Source organism: Macaca thibetana, chromosome 4 (genome assembly GCF_024542745.1).
Source record: "Macaca thibetana thibetana isolate TM-01 chromosome 4, ASM2454274v1, whole genome shotgun sequence".
Taxonomy (NCBI): Eukaryota; Metazoa; Chordata; class Mammalia; order Primates; family Cercopithecidae; genus Macaca; species Macaca thibetana.
Genome location: NC_065581.1, coordinates 101,529,794 through 101,539,254, shown reverse-complemented (window position 1 = coordinate 101,539,254; position 9,461 = coordinate 101,529,794).

The following is a 9,461-nucleotide window of genomic DNA, read 5'->3' as shown; positions in this document are numbered from 1 at the left end:
GGCCTTCAACTTCAGGCAATATCTATTAATTTGATCCATATAAAACATAAAGGCAGCTTCTTATCTTTTTTCAGAAGTTATAGTTTTGTTAGACTTAGAAATATTACTGAGCTATTCTCCTTTAAGTCAAAGAAGTCCTGTAAGATAAATTATTACTTAGAGAGAACATTATAACTTTGTCATAAAGACAGGGTAAGAATTAACTAATTATCCTCTTTTTTCTGGAGACTGTTTCTCGTGGCAGGGGACGATCAAATATTAGACAGACAGTTGGACTGTTTGCCTTTTTGGCTCAAGAACAAGTGCTAATGCCTCACAGGAGGCTGAGCAATGTTCACAAACCATCCACGGTATGGTTTATTTTTATGACTAACTGACATATGTTATGGGCAGTAGAATGGGATGTCTTCTTTTTTCCCTGTGGCTTGTTAAGTATTTAAATGAGCAGACAAAACCATGCATCTCCTTTTTTCCAGGAGCCCTGTGGGTCATGCTTTTTCATCTTTCTCCTTATTGAAATAGACAAGAATGGAAATGTTTGCAAATGGGGCTTACTTCCTAATTTAGCAAGCTTCAAAAAAGTGCTAAATTCTTTCCAAATATTTTCACAAAATACTCTTTACCCAGATTCATTTTCTCACTTCAGACTTTACAGGGCCACAGGCCCGTAAGAAGTTTGGTGATTTCCACTTTCACTACCTGCAATCACATGCTGTCATTCTCCTCTCTGATCCAAGTTATAAGTTGCTGACTTTCCTGTTCTAGAACTTAAGAATTAGGAATAAAAATTTATAAAACCACTCCGAAAAAAATGTCCCCAAGTGAGTCAGTGTCAATTAAAGGGACTACCTGATGCAAATAGCACATCAGCACCAATTTTGTCATTTAAGAATTTTAAGATCAGAAGCAATTACATTCAATAGCACCTTGTTTTTATGTGTCTACCCTTCATAGCCTTGGCTAGTAAGCCGGCCTGCACCATAATTTACACTGACATCTAATTTCAGTGGGTCTGCAAGCAATCTAACAGAAGATGGAGATACTGAGAGGAGAGGAATCCAACTTTATCACTGCAGACATAAAGATTCATTATTTTTGCCAATTTCAAAACCTTATAAATATGCTTTCTTCCTCTATTTTGCATATCTCATTACTTGAATTAATTTATGTTTTAGGCAAATGATTTCTGCTTACAACTAGATGATTAAACATTTTAGCTGGTTACAAAAAGCACCTAAGTATGGTAACTATGACAGAGGTTTTTCTGTTTTAGAGAATTTGCCACAAGAAGAGAAAGCACTCTTTATTCATTATTATTATTATTATTTAGACCAAGTCTTGCTCTGTCACCAGGCTGGAGTATAGTGGTGCAATCTCAGCTCACTACAATCTCGGCTTCCCAGGTTCAAGCCATTCTCCTGCCCCAGCCTCCCAAGTAGCTGGCATTACAGGTGCATGCCACTACACCCAGCTAATTTTTGTATTTTTAGTAGAGATGGGGTTTTACCATGTTGGTCAGGATGGTCTTGATCTCCTGACCGCGTGATCCACCCACCTCAGCCTCCTAAAGTGCTGGGATTACAGGCGTGAGCTACTGCACCCAGCCCGCACTAAGTCTTTTTTAAAAAAGTGTAGTCACTGAGGAAGTTCTATTTTGTGGTACATACTATTTGGAATTTCCACCCAGCTCATTGCAGTATCCCCTTTTTTGGGAATGGCATTCATACAAGGAAGGGACCATTTACAGGCCACCCGGGGCTCTGTGTCTGCTGCCTTTATCGCTCTACTTGGTGATTAACTCAAGAAAGCAATTGGATTCCTTCCTGGGGGATTTTAAAATTGAAAGTAGAGGGAAAATTCCAGGCTTTTTCTCATGGTGAGGTTATCAGATGAGTGCCTTTGAAACTGAAGACTTCACGTTACTGAATATTTGGAAGGAACAGGTATGGAATAGATCAGGGATTGTCAGCACTGGTGCTATGAATTCTTGGGGGCTAGAAAATTGCTTGTTGGCATGGGGTTAGGAGTGGGGGCTGTCTTGTGCATAATAGAATGTTTAGCAGCATCCAAGGCCTCTACCCATTAGATTCCAGGAGCATTCCCCAGTAGTGACAACCAAAAATGTCTCCAGACATTGTCAAATGTCCCTTGGAGGGTACTATCACCCAACTGAGATCCACTAAAATAGAGGAAAACAAAGCTAAATGCATGGAGAGAAGCAGAAACTAGAAATGGCAGGAGCTTCTTACAGATATTGTCCTAAATACATTTGTCCTTTTGTTGTTTCTAAGCCTCAGATGTATTCCTATCCTTCCTATAGTTACTTGAATTATACCAACCTTCTTCCAGTTGGCAGTTTTTTCCCCCATTTTTCTCCCTAAAAGATTCAGCTATGGTTCTGCCATTGGTAAACATAATATTTCTGAGTGATATGATTATAGATTATGGTAGATTAAGCTTATTTTAAAAGGCCATTTTTTTTTCAGTAGGAAAAGATATAGGTACTAGAGGTATATTCTTATTCTTCAACTTTATTCCCAATTAAGGAATACTTAGAAGTTTTAAATAAATACATTAATTAAAAATATAAGTGTGGGTGGGAGGGAATGGAGAGCAATTGTCAACAGGAACAGAGTTTTAGTTTTGCAAGATGAAAAGACTTCTGTGGATAGATGGTGGTAATGATAGCACAACAATGGGAATGTACTTAATGCCATGTAACTTTACACTGCAAACCACCATGGCACATGTATACCTGTGTAACAAAACTACGTATTCTACACATGTACCCCAGAACTTAAAGTTTAATAAAAAGATAGTTAAGATGGTAATTTTTATGTTATGTGTATATTATCAGGATGAAAAAAAACAAACGTAGGTGAAGGCAAGAGTAAAGGAAAGAAGAGGAAGATTGGATTGGGCCGGGTTTGGGTTATGCATTCCTAATGAGCTTAATGGTTAGCAATTCATTTTGTAGCAGAGACACCACCCACAGTTTACAAAGCGGACAGCATTTTGCTTCTATTTGAGACGTTATTATTCCTTCAGTAGCTGCTTTTGAAGAAGATGTATTGAGGCACAGATGAAAACCTTCTGAATTACTTTTTGTCAGTTCTTTTGTGTTTTAAAGCTGCTTCAGGCTACCTTCAGACCTCTAGACCTGGTACTAAATACAGCAAAGCTGTCTTGTCCGCGTATGGATTTAACCCATATAGGATCCTACATCGTGAAATTCACACTTTGAAGATAATTTTGTCTTTGTTTTTGTTTTTCCTTTTTCTTCTCCAAAGTGGTTTGCTTTCTCAATCCTAGGGATTGATCAGTTACAACTAGAGGCACTTAAGGCTTTGTTTTTAGAAACCCCAAAATGGATACTTGTTCATCAGGGGTCCCTAGTGTAGAGAGTGAATTGATTCTGACCATGAAGGGAAAAAGGATACCTACAGCCACAGATTAGTAAAACTGACCATTCCAGATAGGCGGTGGGGCCAAGAAGCAAAGAGAATCTTGTAGAAATCCCATGCTGGAGGCAAGGTGCATGTCTCTTTCATTCTGAATTCTTCCTAAGATTCCTTTCTCTGTTAATGTAACTTGAAAGTGAATTTATAATATCATCAGATACATATTTTACAGAGAAAACATAATACACAGATTCCTTGTTTGGAGTAGCTGATTAGAAACTAGCTCTATTTAATAGAAATGAAGAAAAGTCCCTAAATATATCTTTTTTTTTCAGGGTGGGATGAGGAGGCAGATTTGTGAAGCCATACAGAGTCCTTTAACTCCTTAATCATTTAGACAGGTAGTCAATTTTCTCAACAGAGGTCATCTTTTGCCCTTAAATTTGTAGATGGGGTGGGTGATCAGGCAGTAAGGCCATAATCAAACTCTTTGCTCTAAGAGACGATGGATACAACACAAAATTTTTATAAAAGCAGAAAGTGAAGACAAGAAAAACAAAAAGAAATACTCGTTGGATATCCCAATCAAGTTAATCTTCCATTATATTTAACTGCATTACAAATAAAGGAACGGCTTGTGGATAACCGAAGTATTTTCCATGCATGCTTTAAACCATAGTTATAAAATATTCTGTATTTTTCTTATCCATACTAAATATACAATGCTTGAAAAAATGACTGAGACCTTATTATTATAAATATCTTCTAAACTGAGACTTCCCTAGTGCACGCTTTTTTTTTTTTTTTTTTTTTTTTTTTTTTGAGACGGAGTCTCGCTCTGTCGCCCAGGCTGGAGTGCAGTGGCCGGATCTCAGCTCACTGCAAGCTCCGCCCACCGGGTTTACGCCATTCTCCTGCCTCAGCCTCCCGAGTAGCTGGGACTACAGGCGCCCGCCACCTCGCCCGGCTAGTTTTTTGTATTTTTAGTAGAGACGGGGTTTCACCGTGTTAGCCAGGATGTTCTCGATCTCCTGACCTCGTGATCCGCCCGACTCGGCCTCCCAAAGTGCTGGGATTACAGGCGTGAGCCACCGCGCCCGGCCTAGTGCACGCTTTTCTAAGAAATTTTAGGATATACTAGATGCTCTGCTATCTCATTGAACAGATGGGACACAGTATCATATCTCAGGTAGTGTGGCCATATTCTCAGTGCTGCATATCTGTTTTCATATCCACTGCCATTTCTTATGATTTGAGGTGGTGTGAAATTTTGGTTAGATAGTAAATTGGTTGCTTTTGAGGGTCAGGATGTACTTCTTGGAGTTTTGTCTTGGTTGTAAAAGTCCTTCAAATATGTTTACAAGGGAAAAGATGTATATTTTATGAAAAAAATATAGAAATCTGTTTGTATAAGTTCAAATACATTCCTGCATAAAAGCTTGATGAGGTCAGAAGAATTTAAACTTCTGTTGGACAATGGACACCTTTGGGAATCTAGGAAAATTATGTAATTTATCTTACAAACCTGGACACTTTGAGAGGGTAAGTGGGGTCCAGTGAATAATTATGCTGAGAGAAAAGACGTAAACAAGATTTATCTTGGGAAAACTGGGGGATATTGTTGTTTGAAGAATTGGGAACAATGTGCTTATGTCTGCATACTACCTATGTTTTATACATCACTTTGCGGAGTTCACATCTTCATATTAAGAAAGCTTGGATTAGATGCACTCATCCAACATTTATTTGTTGCCTATCTACTTTGTCCCAGGCATTATTTTTAGGTTCTGGAGATACAGCACTGCACAAAACTGAAATATTTCCACCCTCATGGGGTTTATATTCTACTGTGATAGTCTTACAACATGGGAGTGAGTCTGTCAAAGTAGAATTCTAAAAATGGTACTCAAGATTCCTATCTCCTGGCTAATCAATCAGACACGAATTATGTACTGCTGTGAAAGGATTTTGCAGATGTAGTCAAGGTTAAGAACTTCAAAATAGAGGGAGTAGCCTGAATTACCCAGGTGGGCCCAATCTAACCACTTGAGCCCTGAGAATCAGAGAAATTTCTTCAGCTGGAGTCAAAGAGATGCAGCAGCAGAAGAAAGCAGGAGAGATGAGGCGAGAGGGGAAGTCAAAGCGATTCAAAGCCTGAGAAGGGCTAGATCTTCCCGTGATGACTTTGAAGGGGGACATGAGCCAAGGAATGTAGGCAGCCTTTAGAAGTTGAGAAAGACTTTGACTGACACGCAAAAAGGAGATGGAACCCTCAGTCTTATAATCACATGGAACTGAATTTGGCTAACAATTGAAATGAGTTTGGAAGTGGATTCTTCCTAGAGTCTCCTGATAAAAGCCCTGCAGCTGACACTTTGCTTTCAGCCTTCTGAGAATTGGAGCAAAAGAAGCACTAAGACCACTGGACTTCTGACCTACAGAACCGTGAGTTGATAGATTTGTGTTGTTTTCAGCAGCTAAGCTTGTGGTAATTTGTTGTGGTAGCAATAAAAAACTAGTAATGACAATAAGGAAAAAGAAGCAAAATACGTGCTAGTAGAATATAAATGCTAAGGAGTAACAATACAGCAAGCAAGGTATTAAATGAGGGAAGAAATGGTATTTTAGGGTTTCCAGGAAGGCCTTACTAAGAAGGTTACTTTTGAGAAAAGACTTGAAGGCCATGCTGGGCAAGCCATGAGGATATTGTGGGAAAGGCTTTTCCATGCAGAGACAGCAGTAAGAGCAAAGGCCCTGAGGCCGGAGCAGGTTTGTTTGATGTGTGAGAGGAGCAGCGGGGAGGCCAGTATGGTGAGGGCAGAGTAACTTTGCCAAAGAGTGTAGGAGATGAGGTAGAGAGAGAATGGGAGTCATTTTCCGAAGGCCTTATCGGTCGTAGCAAAGGCTTTTGCATTTATTCTGAGTGACAGGTGCTGTGGGAGGGTTTTAAGCAACGGAGGGAGTAATAGGATTTGCCTTGTGCCTCAGCAGTCACTCCAACTTGTGTGTTGAGAAAGACTTCAGGAGGCACGAGTAGAACCAGGGACATCAGCTAGAAGTCTACTGTAAAAATCCAAACAGGAGATGGTGTTGGCTTGAACTTAGATCTGGGTAGTGAAAGTGGTAAGAAATGGTCATTGCTGATTCGTTTTGAAAGTAGAGCTGATAGGATTTGCTGAATGACCAGTGGTGGAGGATGTAGGCTAGGGAGAAAGACCACCTTTCACAACTCTTTCCTAAAATGCAAAGTCAAGATTACAGAATACAGTGATCAAAAACAGGGGAAGTTGCCCGATGTTTTGGAATTTTAAAAATTATTTCATTATATATTTGTTTGGTGAACTTGTTCGGTAGATGTAATTGCATGTGTGTAATTCTGGAATGTCTATGTCGTGATTTGGTTCCTGTGGCAACTGCCCAGAGGTGCTGGAGTGTACGGTGTCAGGGCTCCCCACAGGACTCTCTGCATGCCTTCAGGAATGATCGAAGCTGCTGAACCCTCAGACCAGTACTGCCCCCGCAGAAGGTCTCGGGGGTGTTCCCCGAATAACACAGAGATGAGTCAAATGCCTCACAAAGTGGAGTAGACAAACAGAGTTGCGACCAAAAAAATAAAACACAGGCAGAGCAAGTTTTAAGCAGTTTGGAAACTCAAGAGCTGGAACATACGAGTAAGGTGGAAATGTCAGATAATATGAAACTTTTTAACCTGGAGAAGTAAAGTCACCGGCATAGTTTGATAACTTGACTGAGTATGCAAAGCATTACAGCTCAATAAATGGTGGCAGCTCTCCCCATATCTTCAGGAGATAACCCGGGGGATTTAGGTCAGCTATAAGGCAGAGCTTATTTGCAGCAAAGATTATTAAATAATGGAAGGAGTGCCTGAAGAATCTCCAGAGGCGTTTTTCAATACCTCAGGGACATATTTTGACACTGTAGTGCTGGACCTCTCCACAAGATGGCAATCATGGGTTGACTGCAATTTTTGTTTTGATTAAAAATATCTATAAAGCTTACTTTGGCAGGAAAAAGTAAAGAACCGTGACTTATGCTTCGCTGTCATATTTCGTATTATATTATCTATGGATGAGTTATATTTTTCCAAACCACCATATTCACTTATGGAATTTTAAAACATATTGTTTTGTATGGCTGGGGGAGGCATGTTGCAATATTGGAGTGGCGAATATCTCTCTCTGTTCTCACATCCCAACATCAGAACATTGATCTTCTTCTTGGAAACATTGCACAACAAAGTTTCACATGCCTTAGAATTCTGAAATGAGGTTTGTTCTAAAACCTGGTAAATAGAAGAAAGTTGGTTAGAAACCTAGATGTCTCCTGAAACAAGAAATTATGATTTTGGTTAAGGGATATGGAAATAGTGCATTTTGCAAAATGATCTTAAAGCATTATTGCTGCTTTAAGAAGCAAGAATTTTTATTCTTTATATTTGACATGGAATATCTAATTTAAAATTCAGAGGACAAATGCCCTCTTCCTTTTTCTAAAAAGAAATTACTACTCATCTTGTGTAGATGTTTTAAAGCTTCAGGTCATGTAATCAAAGGTACCTACTGCAACTTTATTCATTCATAACAAATGTATTCTCTATTTTGTACCTCTATTTTGCCTGATGGCAAAAAAACATGTTCATTACCCGCATATTTTATCAGTTCAGAATTTTGTCTCCCCTCTTTCTCCCTGGAATTAGTTCTGGATGTAGAAGCAGCCTCAGGATGGCAGGGAGGATATCTGGTTCTGGTATTTGTGCTGGTGGTGTCTCTAACATGGACATTCATATATTTGGGCCGGGAGCATGGCCAGTCCTTCGGGCTGGCATCCACTGAAAATCATGCAGTTCTCACTGCTTTCCTTGTCACATAAACCGTTACCTACCTCCTAGTACGGCATCCCCTCACTGCAACCACAAAGCCAATGTCCATGATCTTTCGTTGGCGTAGGATGCTACTCCACGCTACTCAGAGACCTGTTGAGAGTCGCTGGTCTGGTCTGGTGTGCTCTACTGGACTGCATCTCACTGCAGTGTCTCCTGTGACACTGCTGTTTTCCAGCCTGCACAGTTGGGTTGCTATGTGTGTTGCAGCTGAGGGGCATTTGGGTCCTGCCTTTATAACCTCCACCTGAGGACTTGAGGTTTGTGATGTCAGGAATACAGGTCTCTCTGATGCTTTTTTTGTTTTGCCTACCTCTCTCTACCTTTGTTGTTCATTGCATAATACCGGTATCTACACTGTAAGATCTCTATGTCAGTTTCAGCTACTGGCTCATCAGTTAGAAAATCTAGAAGACTGTGTGTGTATAGGCAGGGTGTTAAATTGATTTGTCTGTCTTAATGTATCTGAAGAATAGTTGGCAAACCAGTGTTGATGCAGCACACTTTGGGGTGGTGGGGGGTGAGAAAAAGCATAAGTTATGGCAGATAGCCAAGATACACTAGGATAGATCCAGGGTCCTCCAGCGACTAGCTGTGTGAGACCTTGAATAAGTCACTTAACCCAACTGAGATTAGGTTTCCTCATCCATGGTCTAGAAAGCACCATATGAGATTCAAAAGATGTATTTGATATCAATTTGTGAAAAGTAAATGTATATTATACCTTTTTCCTGTTTAATTTAAAACTAAGTAGGTAAGAACTATATTAGGACAAACATATTTAAAGCTTTGATTTCTTTTTTCTAAACTCTGAGGTTTAGGGGTATATGAGCAGGTTTGTTATTTAGGTAAACTGTGTCCCAGGGGTTTGGCATATAGATTATTTCATCACCTGGGTACTAAGCTCAGTATTCAATATTTTTTCTGATCCTCTCCCTCCTCCCCTTCTTTACCCTCAAGTATACCCTGCTGTTTGTTTTTCTCCTTTTTGTGTCCATGTGTTCTCATCATTTAGCTCCCACTTATCAATGAGAACATTCAGTATTTTTCTGTTCCTATGTTAGTTTGCTAAGGATAATGGCCTTCCGCTCTATCCATGTTCCTGCAAAGGACATGATCTCCTTGTTTTTATGTAAAGCCTTGATTTCAATAGCTTAATT